This window comes from Moschus berezovskii, chromosome 26 (assembly GCF_049115385.1).
Source record: "Moschus berezovskii isolate FMDL1 chromosome 26, NW_MosBer_1.0, whole genome shotgun sequence".
Taxonomy (NCBI): domain Eukaryota; kingdom Metazoa; phylum Chordata; class Mammalia; order Artiodactyla; family Moschidae; genus Moschus; species Moschus berezovskii.
In genome coordinates, this window is record NC_142485.1 from 9,651,373 (window position 1) to 9,669,935 (window position 18,563).

Below are 18,563 nucleotides of genomic sequence, written 5' to 3' on the forward strand. Positions count from 1 at the left end.
TGATTCAGTTAAACATCTATCTATTCATTTTCAATTTTTTCCCATTTAGGTTATTATACACTTTCACTTTTCACTTTCACACATTGGAGAAGGAAATGGCAACCCACTCCAGTGTTCTTGCCTGGAGAATCCCAGGGACGGGGGAGCCTGGTGGGCTTCCGTCTATGGGGTCACACAGAGTCGGACACGACTGAAGTGACTCAGCAGCAGCAGCAGCAGCAGAATATTGAGCAGAGCTCCCTGCCCTGTACAGGAGGTCCTTGTTGGTTATCTATTTTCAATATGGTGTGTATGCATCAACCCCAAGATTCTGATTTTGCCTTCAACATTGTCTTGTCAGTATTGAGTCTGTCCTAGAAAGAATTCTAATGGGTCGTATTGAAAGTTCCAAGGGGCTAGACTGTGCCTGCCTCTTCTGACCTTACATAGACCCTGGTGCCTTCCTGCTGTTGCGATGAGGCAAATCCTCCTGATTTCAACTGCTGTTCTTAACGTGGATCTGCCATGCTTTCTCATGAGGACTTGCTGGCCACTGAGGGTCCTCCTGCTCTGAGATCCAACAACGCTCCATTGCATTACTCTTTTCCTGCACAGAGGCTAATACCTACAAGGCTTCTAGATCTTGTTGTTTATTTTTATCCCATTGTATTTTGAAGTTCATGGGAATACTTTGTCACCTAGTTTTGTTAGACTGTGAGTTTTTTCATTTGACTTTTGAGTTCTGCTTTTATTTGGGATTTAGAGAAATAGTAAAACTGGTACCACTTGTAGTTAACATTGTCTCAGAATCCTCACTTTATTTTGTGTGTATGTAGTTTTTCATTCATCGGCAGATGTTTATTGAATGGCCTCTGGCAGGTCCTCTTATAGACACTACAGGTCAAGCTATGAATAAAACAGAATTCCTGGCCTCAAGAAGCCACAATGGTTGAAGACAGACATTAAACTTGTAAACCAGTAAATAAGTGAGAAAATGTGAGGCAGAAGTAAATTCATTGAAAAAGGCAAAGTAATATGCATCCATTCCCCAGTCTATTTGAATATGTATGTACATATGAACAATCTATTAAGTTATAATGATATAATTATTTGTTATACATGTATATACATAAATATGTATATATGTGTGTGTGTGTGTCTGCTCAGTGTCTTAGTAGTGTCCGGTTCTTTGTGACCCCAAAGACCATAGCCCATCATCCTCCTCCTTGCCATGGGATTCTCCAGGCAAGAATACTGGAATGGGTTGCCATTTTCTCCTCAGGGGATCTTCCCGACCCAGAGATCAAACTTGCATCTCTTACATCGCCTGCATTGGCAGGCGGGTTCTTTACCACTGTGCCATCTGGGAGTCATATATATATATATATAATTTAAGAAGTACTTTCCAAATTGCAAAGTATGTTTCCGTATGGTTTAGTCTCTAAGTGGTGTCTGACTCATGGGGTCCCATGGACTGTAGCCCGCCAGGCTCCTGTGTCCATGGGATTCTCCAGGCAACAATACAGGAGTGAATTGCCATTTCATTCTGCAGGGGATCTTCCTGACCCAGGAATCCACCCCGGGTCTCCTGCATTGCAGACAGATTCTTTACCGACTGAACCATGAGGGAAGCTATGTCTCCATGTATTATATCCCTTTATCCTGACATTTATCTCATGAACAGACAAACAGGGCGGATTTTATTTCATACATAAATGGGGAGAAATTTCAGACTCAATAGTTATAAGTGACATCTAGTACATTTAAAGCCAGGACTTAAACTAGCATCTTTTGAATCCAGATATGCTCCTCTTTAATTCAGTATTTTGTGTTTTTTTCTTAGGACATCACGCAAAACACCATGATAATACATTTTTAGACCAGAGAATGAGCATTCTAGTATAGATAATGAGATATTTGCCACATGGTGCTAAGTGTGTGGGGAGACACGTAAGAGCAGGTGTGCAGGGGTGAGGGAAGAAAGAGATCTGTTGGTGGAGGGTCGGCCTGGGGAAGCCTCAGTGACGGAGCGGCATCTGAGTGACCCTTGCATGTGCAGAGACTGGGGAAATCCCAGGTGGGAGGAGCTGTGTGAAAAAGGACATGTAGGGAAGTCCTCCCTGCGGTTTAAAATGCGGGGGCGGGGGGCATTCACTCATCCATGCCAGCCCCCAGGTGCCAGGCACTGTGCTAGGGCAGACACTGAAAGACCGACAGGACCTTCCTCTCCCGGGGAACCTGCTGCTCTCCAACCTGAGACAGAGATGGAATCAGAAGCCCTGACTCTTCGCTCACCTGTGGCATCCGGCCAGGGCAGGCAGGCAACCTAGGAAGGGCAAAGATACTGGCAGCTGGGGCTTCAGACCATCTCTTAGCAGGTCCCTTGGTGTTCCTGACCTTGAAAGAAATCAGTTCGGTTGGGGCATATTATGTATGAAAAGCAGTAGAAAAGTGTGTTGAACATTAGCTCCTAGCAGACTTTAACTGTCACGATGAGGAATTTATTTTTACGTAGTAGTAAAGAGCCCTTGAAAGTTTCAGACGAGAAGACTTGACCTAAGATGCCAGTGCCTTATCATGGAAATAGCACTGCCTTGACTTCTATGAGTCAAGCATTCAAAAATCAGCGCCCCACCCCTCCACATGCTAAACATCTGACATGTTGGAGAATTTATGTAAACACTCTAGCTTCACTTTCCTGACCTGTGAAAATGGGAGTTTATTCATTTGATTATTGACTGACTCCTTCCTTCTTCCTTCCTTCATTGTTTAGTTCAACTAATATTTAATAATTATTCACTTTGATCTAAATTTATGCCATGCAACCCTATACCCAATGGCCTGTGGAGCCCCTGAACACTTAAAACACAGGTAACCTGAGCTGAGTTGTGCTGTAAGTATAAACTCCAGACTCCAAAGTCTTGGTAGGTAGGAGTATAAGACTATAAAATGCCTCCTTAATAATATTTATGTTGAATACATGTGGAAAGGAAAATAGTTTGAATATATCAGACTAAATAAAATATATTTAAAAAATTAATTTCATGGGTTCTTTTAATTTTTTAGTATGACTGTTGAAATTTTAAATGTGGCTGTATTTGTGACTTGCACTGTAGACTCCAGGCCAGTGCTTCTGCTCTGGATACGGCCACACGGTCCTGAATAATTTAGTGGTAGGAGACAGATAGGAAATAAGTCGATTTAAATCCCTATATTATATAATTGTAGAATGTGGACGAAGTGTTATAGAGAGTCTAAAGGAGAGGCATGCGATGGAGAAGGACTCGGGCTGTGACAGGAGTGATAGGAGAAAAGAAGGCAAATGTGGAGTTAGAGGTGGAGAGAAATAGACCGTCTGGGGCTGTCACTGGAGGACACGGTGACAGGATGTGCTGACGGCTTGTGTTTGGGGGTGAGGGAAACGGGAAGAGGAATAAGTCCTAGCCTGTTTTAGAGTCATGGAAACTAAGTGCTGGGAAACATACAAAGCACCTTGTACGACTCGGAAGAGGCAGCTGTGTGGAGACCAGGGAGCCTGAGAGGGTGGCTGGCAGAGGTGACTGGGACTGCTCCGGAGGTGGGCCTCTCTGCCGTGGATGGCATTCTGATTTTATTTCTTTTTCAGATAATCAAACTTTATTAAAGGTGGTTCTTGTGACTTGATATACACTTTCCATATTTCTTTATTCTAGTCACTCCATTTGACATACTTTTTAAAGCATGAGACACTCAAAATGTGGAGACAGATGAGATATAATCCATAATAGTGAAAGGTAATCTCAACCATAAACAAACAGGTAAACCCAGCAATTATGATGGAAACAGATTCGAGCTACAGTGAAACAAACACTTACATGGCATTCCGGTTTTAAAGCCACCTCAACTCTGTCCGATCTTCAGACAGCTTTTCCTTTGGAAGTTTCTAGATTTTCAGAGCTCTCAGACTTTTCTCTGCCCCTCCTGCGTCTCCCACCACCTTTGTGCTGGTGGCACAGCTATGCAGGGGCGATGCTTTTTTTTTGCGACTTCTGTTAGTGGGGCTTATCTGAGTTATGCATTTGTCCTCTCTTGGGAGGCTCTGGTTCAATTCTCCCTTTTGGGGTCTTGTAAGGTCTGTTACCATCTGTTTAAACACTTCTTCAGTGACTGGAAAACCACCCACTGCCTTCCAAATGCCAAAGGCCCACAGAGAATTCTACACCTCCCATCTCTCTTTCCCTTATTATCAAGAGGACCACTTTCCCTAATCCTGTGGCTGTGGAGGGATGGTTTCCATTCAAGGCTTAGGGTGTGTATCTCTATAGTCAACACTGGGACATGAGGCTCTGGCCTGCTTTCTTGCAGACACTGTCACTTCCTCTTGGGATATTGGGTCACCTTCCAGTTTCCTAGCCAGCAGGACACATCCTTCTTATGTGGGCAGACTCCCATGATAGCATACCTTTGCCACTATGTCCATTTCAGTATTGAGTCTGAACTCTATGCCAATTGACCTTTTCCTGAGACAGAGCAAGTAATGTTGGCAAGAGAGCAGGGGAGAGGTGATTTTATGTGGAAAATGGATGTACACGAACAAGTTAGAACTGGTTTGTGGATGGCCACCTCATTCATTCAGCAGCTGTTTGGTTCGTGTTTATTGAGTTTTTTCCATGTAACTAGACATGGCAGACTTGGAGATGGGGAAGAAGTGTCATGCCTCAAGTTCTTGCCTTCAGGATGTTCTTGGAGTGACAATCTTAATTTTTAAAAAATGCAAATGAAATAATTAAAGAAATATATCTAATCAAAACTTAAGGCACAGATATTCAGGACTGGGAGAGGTCAGCTGTGAAGCTGTGGATGAGGTTAACAAGGGTCCTGGATAAAATGGACCGGCATCTGAGTGTGATTTGAATAGGCTGGGACGACAGAGAACAGCACGACCTGAATGGAATGGGACAGGATGCCTGAGAGAGAACAGTGGGACAAAGATTGCTCAGGACCCTGCAGTCAATCAGGAAGCATTTTTCTAGGTCTTTTGGTCCAAGTTAAGTAGGAGAGAAGGAGAAGGAACAGTGTTTCCCGCTTACTGCCTCTTTTCAGAGTTAGATACTAGACAATAAGCAATGACATACATAACTCTGGAAATAGTTGCATTTATTGGACATTTCATCTTATTGCACAGTATGTGCTGGGAGCTACAGTTATTTCTGGCTGTAGCGGAGAATGTCAGGTGGCTCTCGCCTTTAAGTGTAGCTTAGTAGCAGCTGCAGATAGAGTTCTATTATAGCCGAGAAATGCCTTTAGCTAAAATGGACACTGGTGATCAGAATTCCAAGGACGTCAGCTAGTCCTGAGATATATACGACTACAAGGAAGCCCATGCAAAGAAAATGCTTTTTATTTATTTTTCCCTTTCTTAGTAGATTTGCCTCCAAGCAAAAGAAGCCCTGAAAAGAAAAGTTATGCTTCAAATGTTAGTATTTCTTTGGGATTTTGGAACATTTAAATGTATCACTTAAGCTTTTTTTTTTTTTTCTCTAACAGTTTTATTGAGATATAATTCATATCCTCTACAACTCACAGTAGATGGAGAGGATGGGCGTGGAGATGGGGCTGGGGGGATGAACTGGAGGGTTGGGACTGATACATGTAGACTACCATGCGTGCATATACCACATGTAGCCAGTGGGCACCTGCTGATTTGCACAGGGAGCTCAGTGTTCCTTGATGACCTAGAGGGAAGGGATGGGGTGGGGGTTGGAGGGAGGCTCAAGAGAGAAGGGTGTATGCGAACTTCTGATTCACTTTGCATACTGCAGAGACTAACACCACATTGTAAGGCAACTATGCACGTGAGCGAGCAAAGTCGCTTCAGTCGTGTCCAACTCTTTGTGACCCCATGGACTATAGCCTACCAGGCTCCTCTGTCCATGGGATTTCCCAGGCAAGAAAATTGGAATGGGCCGCCATTTCCTTCTTCTCCAGGGGATCTTCCTGACCCAGGGATCCATGCTGCGTCTCTTGAATCTCCCACGTTGGATAGAAGGTTCTTTACCGCTAGCACCACCTGGGAATACACCAATTAGAAATACAAAATGTACAATGCACTGGTCTTTGGTGCACTGGTGCAGTCACAGAGTTGTAAAACTGTTACCACAATGAACTGTAGAATATCATCCTCACCAAAAAGAGACCCTGGACCTGTTGAGGTGCGTCTGTTTCCCTCTCTCTGTCCCCTCTTTTCCTACTTTTCAGCAGTCACTGTGCTTCTTTCCTGATTTTGTAGATTCTCCTACTCTGAAAACTTCATATAAATGGAATCATACAGTATACAGTCTTTTGTAGCTGGCTTTTTTCACTTAGCACAATGTTTTTGAGGTTCACCTGGGTTACAGCACCTATCAGTACCTTATTCTTTTTCTTGCTGATAATGGGCCATTATGGCACATTTTATTTACCTGTTCTTCAGGTGATATTTACCTGTTCTTCAGGTGATAGGCCTGTGGGTTATTTCCACATCTGGGCTGTTACGAAGTATGCTGTTATGAATTTTTATGTATTTTCATAAAATTTTCATGTGGACATATGTTTTTCTCTTGAACAAAATATACATTCCATTCCCACTTTTCATGGGTTGATAGTTACTTTCTGTAAAGTCACCAGCTCTGAGTTAGCAAACACTGGGCTGTAGCTTCTAGGGGAAGTACAGGATTAAGTTCCTGCAAGCCACTGGTCCCAAGACTTTGATCAATCATCCATCAATAGGTAACCTCATTTTATGCATTTCTCTTTAAATGTGCCTTGTTTAATATACATTTCTTACAAATAATTGATTATATGTAATTCTTTTTATAATAAAATAAGCTGAGAAACGTTCAAATATCTCCCTGACTCTAGATAAGACAGTACATTTCACTGACTTTTCAGATCAGATCAGATCAGTCGCTCGGTCGTGTCTGACTCTCCACGACCCCATGAATCACAGCACGCCAGGCCTCCCTGTCCATCACCGACTCCTGGAGTTCACTCAAACTCATGTCCACAGAATCGGTGATGCCATCCAGCCATCTCATTCTCCGTCGTCCTCTGCTCCTCCCGCCCCCAACCTTTCCCAGCATCAGAGTCTTTTCCAGTGAGTCAACTCGTCGCATGAGGTGGCCAAAGTATTGCAGTTTCAGCTTTAGCATCAGTCCCTCCAATGAACATCCAGGATTGATCTCCTTTAGAATGGACTGGTTGGATCTCCTTGCAGTCCAAGGGACTCTCAAGAGTCTTCTCCAACACCACAGTTCAAAAGCATCAATTCTTCGGCGATCAGCCTTCTTCACAGTCCAACTCTCAGACGGACCTTTGTTGGCAAAGTAATGTCTCTGCTTTTTAATATACTATCTAGGTTGGTTATAACTTTCCTTCCAAGGAGCAAGCGTCTTTTAATTTCATGGCTGCAGTCAGCATCCGCAGTGATTTTGGAGCCCAAAAAAATAAAGTCTGACACTGTTTCCACTGTTTTTCCATCTATTTCCCATGAAGTGATGGGACCAGATGCCATGATCTTTGTTTTCTGAATGTTGAGCTTCAAGCCAGCCTTTTCACTCTCCTCTTTCACTTTCATCAAGAGGCTTTTGAGTTCCTCTTCACTTTCTGCCATAAGGGTGGTGTCATCTCCATATCTGAGGTTATTGATATTTCTCCAGCAGTCTTGATTCCAGCTTGTGCTTCTTCCAGCCCAGCGTTCCTCATGATGTACTCTGCATATAAGTTAAATAAGCAAGGTGACAATATACAACCTTGACGTACACCTTTTCCTATTTGGAACCAGTCTGTTGTTCCATGACCGGTTCTAACTGTTGCTTCCTGACCTGCATACAGGTTTCTCAAGAGGCAGGTCAGGTGGTCTGGGATTCCCATCTCTTTCAGAATGTCCCACAGTTTATTGTGATCCACACAGTCAAAGGCTTTGGCATAGTCAATGAAGCAGAAATAGATGTTTTTCTGGAACTCTCTTGCTTTCTCCATGATCCAGCGGATGTTGGCAATTTGATCTCTGGTGCCTCTGCCTTTTCTAAAACCTACTTGAACATCTGGGAGTTAACGATTTACATACTGCTGAAGCCTGGCTTGAAGAATTTTGAGCATGACTTTACTAGCATGTGAGATGAGTGCAATTGTGCGGTAGTTTGAGCATTCTTTGGCATTGCCATTCTTTGGGATTGGAATGAAGACTTACCTCTTCCAGTCCTGTGGCCACTGCTTTTAGCCTTACAATAATGCAGTCCACTGTATTTTTCCCATTGGTTGTTTTCTTATGAATCCACACATTTAGTCATTTTTCCAGCCTTTCCACAGCTTCATCATGCACTACAGATATTAATTCACCACTTTCTGGAGTGATCTCACATATGGATCAGTGAATTTTTTTCTTCCTTATTCTGGATGTACAATATTGTTGATGGATTAACACCAAACTCCTACAGCGAGCATCACTATGACGCATGCGTGAATGAAGCTGGTCTAACACATGTATTTTCTCCGTAAGGCGCTCCCAGCCTTGCTGTGCTTGAGAACACTATCCAGCCCTTCAACATTACCCTTGGGGGTCATTTGAAGCAATGAAATCACCAAGAAAAAGCACACACACACACAGAAGAAGAATGTGAAACTGAATGGGCCATGAAAAGAACACTTGTTTACAGCGTTAGCAGCAAGAAGGCAGTGTTGCCTCGTTAAATCTCAGCTGAGAACATGTGTGGTGGGTGACAAATTTTTGACACTCTGTACGTGCCCATGAACTACCAACAAAGCACCACAAGTTTGAATTTGGGGCTTACAAATAAATATTTGCAAGTAGGTAAGTTTGCAAATGCAGGTTCTCCTGACTGCCTCAAAGTAGACTGTTCCTATGAAACCTTTCATATGCTGGAATGGCATAAAGCAAAGAAACGATTACCTTAGGACACATCTTGCTGTTAGAGGCACAAAATAGATTAAGTTAAAGCACAGAAGCTCAGAGGCAGTTCCGAGCTATGGCGGCTTGATGCCGAGATGCTGTGCAATTCCTGGCGAAGGGGCTGCTGCGGGGTGCACGCTGGCTTTATAACAGGCCAATGCAAAACGAAAGCCGAATGCGATTTTCATTTTTCAGATTTTCCCCTTAAAAGTCAAAATCCCCTTGGGATTTCTTTCAGTTAGTGAAGCAGGTGCTGAGGGAGGTCTTGCCTAAAAGCAAACTTCCAAAACGCGGGGGATGCCGGTACACACCTGTGAACAAGGAAGATTGCGTTTAGCGCTGGGATCGCTGGATCTTTTGCTAACTCCATGTTTTACCTTGTAAGGGGCTTTCCACTGTTGCTGCTGCCGTTTTACATTCTCACCAGAAGTGCACGGGGGTTCCTAGTTCTCCACATCGTTGCTAATGCCTTTTATCACCCATCTTTTTTACACTAACTATTCTGCAGTCCAAGGGGTCGCAGAGTCGGACACAACTGAGTGACTGAACTGAACTGATTCTAGTGGTTATGAAGTGGTATCTCATTGTGGTTTATTTGCATTTTCCTGATAGCAATGTCAAGCACTTTTTGATGTTTTTATTTGTCATTTCTTCATACACATGTCTATTCAGACGCTTTACTTTAGCTCTACTTATTTAATATGATGTATAACCTCAGATATGCAGATGACACTACCCTTATGGCAGAAAGTGAAGAGGAACTAAAAAGCCTCTTGATGAAAGTGAAAGAGGAGAGTGAAAAGGTTGGCTTGAAGCTCAACATTCAGAAAACAAAGATCATGGCATCTGGTCCCATCACTTCATGGGAAATAGATGGAAAAACAGTGGAAACAGTGTCAGACTTTATTTTTTGGGGCTCCAAAATCACTGCGGATGCTGACTGGAACCATGAAATTAAGACACTTACTCCTTGAAAGGAAAGTTATGACCAACCTAGATAGTATATTAAAAAGCAGAGACATTACTTTTCCAACAAAGGTCCGTCTAGTCAAGGCAATGGTTTTTCCCGTGGTCATGTATGGATGTGAGAGTTGGACTGTGAAGAAAGCTGATCACCGAAGAATTGATGCTTTTGAACTGTGGTGTTGGAGAAGACTCTTGAGAGTCCCTTGTACTGCAAGGAGATCCAACCAGTCCATTCTAAAGGAGATCAGTCCTGGGTGTTCATTGGAAGGACTGATGCTAAAGCTGAAACTGCAATACTTTGGCCACCTCATGCGACGAGTTGACTCACTGGAAAAGACTCTTATGCTGGGAAAGGTTGGGGGCTGTAGGAGAAGGGGACGACAGAGAATGAGATGGCTGGATGGCATCACCAACTCTGTGGACATGAGTTTGAGTGAACTCTGGGAGTTGGTGATGGACAGGGAGGCCTGGCGTGCTGTGGTTCATGGGGTCGTGGAGAGTCGGACACGACTGAGCGACTGAACTGAACTGAACTGAACTGACATACAGCATTGAGTTTAAGGTAAATGGCATAATGATTTAAGTTACATACTTACATACATCCTGAATTACCACAATAATTTAGGTGTACATCCATCGTCTTATACAGATACAAAATTAAAATATAAAAAATACTTTTGCTATGATAAAACTCTTAGGATTTTCTTTTGTAAGAGCTTTCATAAATATCATATACCAGTGCTAATAAATCTTGTTCAGTTCAGTTCAGTTCAGTTGCTTAGTCGTGTCCAACTCTTTGCGACCCCATGAATCACAGCACGCCAGGCCTCCCTGTCCATCACCAACTCCCGGAGTTCACTCAAACTCATGTCTACAGAGTCGGTGATGCCATCCAGCCATCTCATTCTCTGTCGTCCCCTTCTCCTCCCACCCACAACCTTTCCCAGCATCAGAGTCTTTTCCAGTGAATGAACTCGTCACATGAGGTGGCCAAAGTATTGGAGTTTCAGCTTTAGCATCAGTCCTTCCAATGAACACCCAGGACTGATCTCCTTTAGAATGGACTGGTTGGATCTCCTTGCAGTACAAGGGACTCTCAAGAGTCTTCTCCAACACCACAGTTCAAAAGCATCAATTCTTCGGTGCTCAGCTTTCTTCAGAGTCCAACTCTCACATCCATACATGACCACGGGAAAAACCATTGCCTTGACTAGACGGACCTTTGTTGGAAAAGTAATGTCTCTGCTTTTTAATATGCTATCTAGTTTGGTCATAACTTTCCTTCCAAGAAGTAAGCACCTTTTAATTTCCTGGCTGCAATCAGCATCTACAGTGATTTTCTTGTTATGATACGTTATATCCGTAGAACTTATGAATCTTATCACTGGAAGTTTGTACCTTTTGATCTCCTTTGTCACCATGCAATATCACATTGTTGTTAAGTTTCCTCACCATACATTTCATCCCATGATCCATGTATTTTGTAACTGGAAATGTGTACCTCTTAATTTCCTTCACCTAATTCACCCACCCCCCAACCTGCCTTCTCTCTGGCAACCACCTGTTTGTTCTTTGACTTTGCTTCTCTATTGTTAGGTTTGTTCATTTGTCTTGTTTTTTAGATTCCACCTGCAAGTGAAATAATACAGTATTGGTTTTTCCCTGTCTGACTAAGTTCATAGCGTACCTTCTAGGGCTCTCCATGCTGTCACAGATGGCAACATTTCATTCCTTTTTGTGACTAACGTCCATTCGTTTGTTAATGTGCACTTTGGTTGCTTCCATACCTTGGCTATTGTGAAGAATCCTGCCTTGAACATAGGGCTGCAAATATCATTTAAAATTACTGTTTTTGTTTTCTTTGGAAGCCCAGAAATGGAATTGCTGGATCATAGAGTAGGTTTGTTTTTAATCTTTGAGGAGCCTCGGTACACTTTTTCACAGGCTTTATACCCCACTCCACTGCTTTACACTCCCAACAGTGGTGTACAAGACCCCCTTTTCTCTACGGTCTAGCTGGCACTTGTTATTTATTGTCTTTTTGAAAGTTGCCATTCCGACAGGTGTGAGGTTTTAGCTCCTTGTGGTTTTGATTTGTACTTCCCTGATGACTAGAGATGTTCAGCAACTTTTCACATGTTTGTTGTCCATCTGTTTGTCTTCTTTGAGGAAAAAAATGTCTCTTCAACTCCTGTGCTCATTATTGAATCAAATTTTTATTGTGAGTTGTATGAGTTCTTTATATATTTTGGATATTAACCTCTTTGATTTGCAAATATCTTCTCCTGTTTGGTAGGCTGTCTTTTTGTTTTGTTGATGGTTTCCTTTTCTATGCAGAAGTATTTTGTGTGATATAACCGCATGTGTGTGTGTTTGTTTTCCTTGCCTGGGAATACATAGCTAAAAAGATATTTCTCAGACTGATGTCAACGCGTGTTCTGCCCATGTCGTTTTCTAAGAGTCACTGCAGCTTCCTTAAGGATGCTGTTTGCCGGATATATCTTTTCATCCTTTCAGTTTCATTCATATGTATCGTTGAATCCGAAATGTGTGTCCTCCAGACAACAGATTGATCTGTCAAAGTTTCTCTTTATCCAGCCTTATCCTCTCTATTTTGATTAGACAAAACTTTCATGCTGCTCCCCACGTGGCACAGTGGTAAAGAATCCTCTTGCCAATGCAGGAGACGTGGGTTTGATCTCTGGGTCAGGAAGATACCCCTCTCTAGTGTTCTTGCCTGGAAAATTCCATGGACAGAGGAGCTTGGCGGGCTACAGTCCATTGGGTCACGAAGAGTCAGACGTGACTGAATGCCTGGGTGGCAGCCGTGCTTTCACATTGTTGCTAAATAGTTGGGTTTATGTCTACTATTTTAGTTTTCATTTTATGTGTGAATTATGTCCTTTTCTTCTCGTGTTTCTCTTATATCACCTTCTTTTGCATTAGCAGAATATTTTGTACTGGGCTGCCCTGGTGGCTCAGATAGTAAAGAATCTGCCTGCTGTACAGGAGGCCCTTTGCATTAAGAGAGCATTTTGCATTACACCACTCTGATTCCTTACGTGGTTTTTCACCGTATTATTTTGAATTATTTATTTAGTGATTGTTCTAGGGTTTACATATACATCCTAACTTATCAGAATTTGCTTGATTTATACTGACTTAATTTTAACCAGATATAGAAATATTACTCCTGTGTAGCTGTCTTCTCCCTATTTTTCGTTCTACTATTATTATATGTATTCTACCGAGGCATGCCATAAATCCAGTGATACACTGTTATAATGGCTGTTTTATGTAATTTTGTAAGGAAGCTAGAAATGAAAGGAAGACTGTGTATTTTAGTGTTTGCTGTAATAAGCTTCTTATTTATCCTCCGTGGTTCTTAACATTAACTCCTATGGCTTTGAGTTGCAACGTTATGATATAGATTTGGTCCCACCTACCTCCTTTGTGCTATTATTATCCTCTACATTATAATTCTATGTATTATTGACCAGACTATACAAATATATACATGTGACTATATATTTTTTAAATTTGCTAAAAGAAAAAAGGATACACATGCATTTATGTTGTCTTTTATAATTATATAATTACCTTCACTGGTGCTCTTTGTTTCTTTTTGTGAAATTCAAATTATTGTCTCATGTCTTTTGCTTTCAGGTAGAACTTTCTTTAGTATTCCCTGTAGTGTGAATCTGCTAGTAACACATTCAGGTTTAAAAAAATCTCTGGATGCCTTTGTTTCACCTTAAATTTTGAAAGGATGTTTTGCTGGACATAAGATTCTTGATCAATATATATAATATTTTTTTCTTTCAGCCTCTGAGTATGTCATCACACTGTCTTCTGACCTTCATTGTTTCTGATGAGAAATCAACTGTTTATCTTATTGTGGTTGTGTTGTTTGTGGTGAGCTGCGTTTCTTTCAAACAATTTCAAAAATTTTTTCAAGAATTTCTTTCAAAAATTTCTGTTTTTGGCTTTCAGTGTTTTTATCCTATGATGTGTTGTGATGAAGATTATTTTCTGCTTATCCTACTTGAGTTTTGTTAAACTTCTTGGAAGTGTATGTGAATATTTTCCTTCAAATTTGGGAAGCTTTCAGTCGATATTTTTTGATATGTTTTTCTGCTCCATTCTCTTTCTATTCTCCTGCTGGTATTATAATTTAATGCATATGTTGGTGTGATTAATGGCATTCTTACACTTCTCTGAGACAGTCTTCAATTTATTTTTTTCATTCTTGTTTTCTTTTCTTTTCTGAATTGCATAATCTCTATTTTTTTTTTCTGTCTTCAAGAACAGTGATTCTTTCTTCTGCAAGCTCAAAACTACTAATGAGTCTCTCTAATGAAGTTTTAATTTCAGTCACTGTACTTTTTAACTCCAGAATATCCATTTTCTTTTTCATTATTTCTATTTCTTTAGTGATATTCTCTATTTTACAGGATATTGGCATCATACATTCCATTATTTAAACATGATTCCCTTTAATTCTCTGAACACATCAGTAATTGAAATCTTTGGTGTTGCTTTGAAGTCTTTGTCAGATAAACTTAATATCTGGACCGTCTTTTTGTTGTCTTTTTTGCCCTTTTATGTGTTACATTTTTCTGTGTTTTTTTTTTTTGCCTACTTTGTAATTTTTATTGTTGTTGAAAACTGGATATTTTAGGTAATGTAGCAATGTTGGATGGAGAAGGCAATGGCAAGCCACTCCAGTGCTCTTGCCTGGAGAATCCCAGGGACGTGGGAGCCTGGTGGGCTTCCGTCTATGGGGTCACACAGAGTCAGACACGACTGAAGTGACTTAGCAGCAGCAGCAGCAATGTTGGAAATGGATTCTCCCACTCTCTTGAATGTGTTTTTGTTGTAGATTGCGTATTTATTTGTCCAGTGTCTTTACTGCTGCTGCTGCTGCTAAGTCGCTTCAGTCGTGTCCGACTGTGAGACCCCAGAGACGGCAGCCCACCAGGCTTCCCCGTCCCTGGGATTCTCCAGGCAAGAACACTGGAGTGGGTTGCCATTTCCTTCTCCAATGCATGAAGGTGAAAAGTGAAAGTGAAGTTGCTCGGTCGTGTCTGACCCTTAGTGACCCCGTGGACTGCAGCCTACCAGGCTCCTCCGTCCATGGGATTTTCCAGGCAAGGGTACTGGAGTGGGTTGCCATACTAGATTATTTTAATTATATCCCTTTCCCCAGCTATATGTAGTTGCAAAATCCTCAGAGGAGCATCCTTAGGAGAGTGTGCAGTCACTGTGGGCTGATGGTGGGTTTTGCAGGGGCTCCGGTGGCCTGTCTCTTTCCCTGATCTCGCTTAAGCTGTCTCCCTTTGCTGGAATCATACCTAGCTCTTAGGCTCTGCTTGTTGCTGGATGATCGCTCTGTTGTTTCTACCAATACTCTAAGATATAAATGCTGATCTGATTAAATTTAGTCCCTTTTGTATCATTCTCTTTTAAGGCAAGTCTTTGCAGTTCGTTCTGACTATGAGAAGGCTCGCCTTAGCTGTCTCTTTCTCTGGTTCTCTCTGATAAACTAGCTTGTTGCTCTGATGGAGCCATCGGCTTTCTCTTAACTGCTTACCACCAGAACCGCCATTGCTCTTGAGAGCATCCTTGTGCTCAAACCTTCCCACACTCTATTTCAAACATGGTCTGTTCCTCTGGGGAGAGCTTAGCCACTCTCTGTTCTCATAGAAGCTCATTTCCCCTCTGTTCTCATGGAAAAATCTCTGAGCCACTGCTTTTCTCAGAGTGACTGCTCTGCTTCATTGTCTGGGCAGAGGTGGCGGCCTCTGGTCTTCTTAGCTTGTTTCCCAGGCACACAACCTTTGTCCGACAAGCAAACTGGGGCACATCCAATCTCGGCTCCAATATTCTGGGCCAGCTGTGCGAGGGATGGAGCTTCTGTCCTACGAATAAGAGTGAAGGGAAAGAGTACCTGATCTCTGGGTTGCTTTGCTGGGAATTTAGTTTCTGTATCTTGGAGCTGAAGGGCATACAGTTCAGGTTAGTGGCCTGCTCTTCCTGGTATCTCCTAACTGTGAGCTGATGGGAAAGGGAGCCCTAATTTCTTGACCACACATGGTGGAGTGGAGGTGCCATCATGCTGAGCTGGGGGTCCAGAAGGATAGGAAGGGTTGTCTCTGTAGTGCCATGGAACTCTCACTGTTCTTTCTGAGAGTTAGTATGTTTTTCTGAAAAAAATATTTTAATGTGGTATTTACTTTTAGGATAATTTTCAAAGACTTTGAATAATTTTTTAAACAAATAACTTGCACCACTTGTAGCTGTTTTGCTGGGGAACAATGTCGCAGGATTCTTCACTCTGTCATTCTGAAATAAAAGTCTTTCTCTTAGGCTTTTTACATTTACCTAAAGAAGAATGAAGACAGTTATTTGAATGGAGTGAAAAAAAAAGCTTATGATAAAATAAAGTGGAATTTCAAAACTAGATTTTTGGCTGAGTCAGTCAGGATTTTTCATGTGGTTGGAATTTTTCAGAAAACGTCTTAACTTTGTGAAATGCTTTAAATAAGCAGTCTTAGGATGTTCCACAAGCTTTTTTTTTTTTTTCTTTCAGTCATGTGGACACTGCATTGAAAAAGTCCGACAGAATTTTTGCCTCCGGATTGAAACCCATATTTTATAAAGAAAATCTTAGACATCCCCTTCATTTACTTGGTAGTTTAGGGCCATTCTCAATTTGTTAAGTCAGAAACTTTAAATGTGATCTCTGACATCAGTTCATCAACCTTTATGGAATTTCTCCCCTGAGCTATAGTACAGCAGGGCTTTGGGACAGTGAGAGACTCTAGTAACAATTATGTGACTTGTAGTTGCAAGCAGCCTTTGATCTGGGATTTAGATAGCCAGGAATACACAACTAAATTCTGGCATATTCCAGGACCTTGGTTAATATTGAGTTTCTCTCTGGATAGTTGCGTCTCCACTGGGGTCATTCGAGGAATCAGAATTGGTGACATTGTATAAGTTACATTGACCCTCTTAGTACAATTTCCCATAAAAGATGTCCTATGGATCTCAAAAGCTGCCTGACTGCTCAGGGTATAACAGCCTTTGTATGGTCAGACACCTAAACTTTCTTGGTCCCTCTTCTGTAATGATGGCATAACTGCCTTCCATGATATCTTCTTGCATAACAGTTGGTTCTTTGCTTCTCTTATTCTTTGATTCTTGTCTATTATGGTGTGAATGAGATTGAGCAGAAATCTAAGAATCTCATGAGATTGATACAGCAGAGCAGAAATCTGAGAATGCATATTAAAACCATGCTGAAATGACCATACCTTTTGGGAAAATGTCCCTCTACTTGAACCCTCAAATTAGTTTACAAATTGTTGAAAACTCTGGTTCTCTTCCTGGCCAGCTTCCTGTTAGTTTGAATAGGTTTGGGCTGACCATAGCTCTTCTTGTGTTACCTGTCTTCCTGTTTTGTCTTTTTATGACGTGCAATTTACTAATCCTGCAAACCAACCCTCAACTCCTGTGTTCATTCAATAAACACCTGCAGGTCCTACTGTGTGGCAAGCATTGTGCTAGGAGCTGAGGCCCCGGTATTAAAGAAAAAATTTCTTTGGCCTTAACTATTTCCTTGTTCCTCTTGAGGGGAATAAATATGAAAAAAACACATGTCAGAATTCAGCGTTCTATTATAAAAGAGGCATATACAAGACACACGGAAGACCCCAAGGCCGCTGTCAACTTCTTCAGGATGGGAGACAGAAGCTTCATCTCAAGAAAGTGATGGTTAAACTGAGTCACGAAAGAGGTTTTGGATAGATCAGATTAGATAAGCAATGATGAAGAAGGACGTAGCAGGCAAGAGAAGGCTTGAAGATGAAAATCCACACAAATAGGCTCATTTACAGGACTGGTGTTTTAACCTTACAACTGGGAGAGCGTGGTTCCAACAGGAGACTGTATTTCTTTGATTACAATGTTTTCCTTTCATTTTGTGCCTGCTTTCTCCAATTCCCCTGGTCTCAACCTCTTTAATAACAGAGAGTGGAGTTTCATTCTTCTAGCACAGCGTCGCACATATTTAGGGGGTCCTTAAAATGTGTTGAATGAATGAATACCATAAGCCCACCAGTCATTATCCAGTTTAAGGGCTGTTCTTTGCCTTGGAAACTCGTTCTGAATACACTTCGTACCATGATGGCAGCTCCTTTCTGTGGAGATGTCTCCACCTTAGAGCTCCAGGGAGACAAGGAATAGTTCCTGAGCCCAGGTTCAGCTGGTGATTTTGCTAGAAGTGGCATAAGGGATGCATAGATTCTAAATAGGTGTAGATTGTGAGTTAAGCTTTGGCTTATGATCTTGTGCTTCATTTTAAGAAAAATGAGATGCTTGAGTCCCTATTATGCATAAGTAGATGAAAATGGGCAATCCAAGCAACCACTCTCACTTTGAGAACCCTCCCCTTTTGTCCCTTTAAACATCGGACCAATATTCTCTGATACAGAGAGGGAAAGTGTCAGTTAGGGCTCTCAGTCCTCCCGAGCTGTCCCCTGCTCACTCACTGGGCTCGACCCCTTCAGCAACTCCCTGATTTGTGCTTCCTGGTCTTCTTGGCTCTGCTCCGTCACGGTTCTGGGGCATGTCCCGGGCCTGGATAGAGACACAGATGCCAGGAAACCAAGTCTCCCATTTCTTG

General features: G+C 41.9%; 1 protein-coding gene across 1 annotated transcript in view; it reads left to right on the forward strand.

Annotated features, from left to right (window-relative positions):
• Nucleotides 1-18,563, forward strand: part of ZMAT4 (zinc finger matrin-type 4) — a 371,285-nt gene that overhangs the window by 182,847 nt on the left and 169,875 nt on the right. The gene's annotated exons all lie outside the window — the stretch shown is intronic.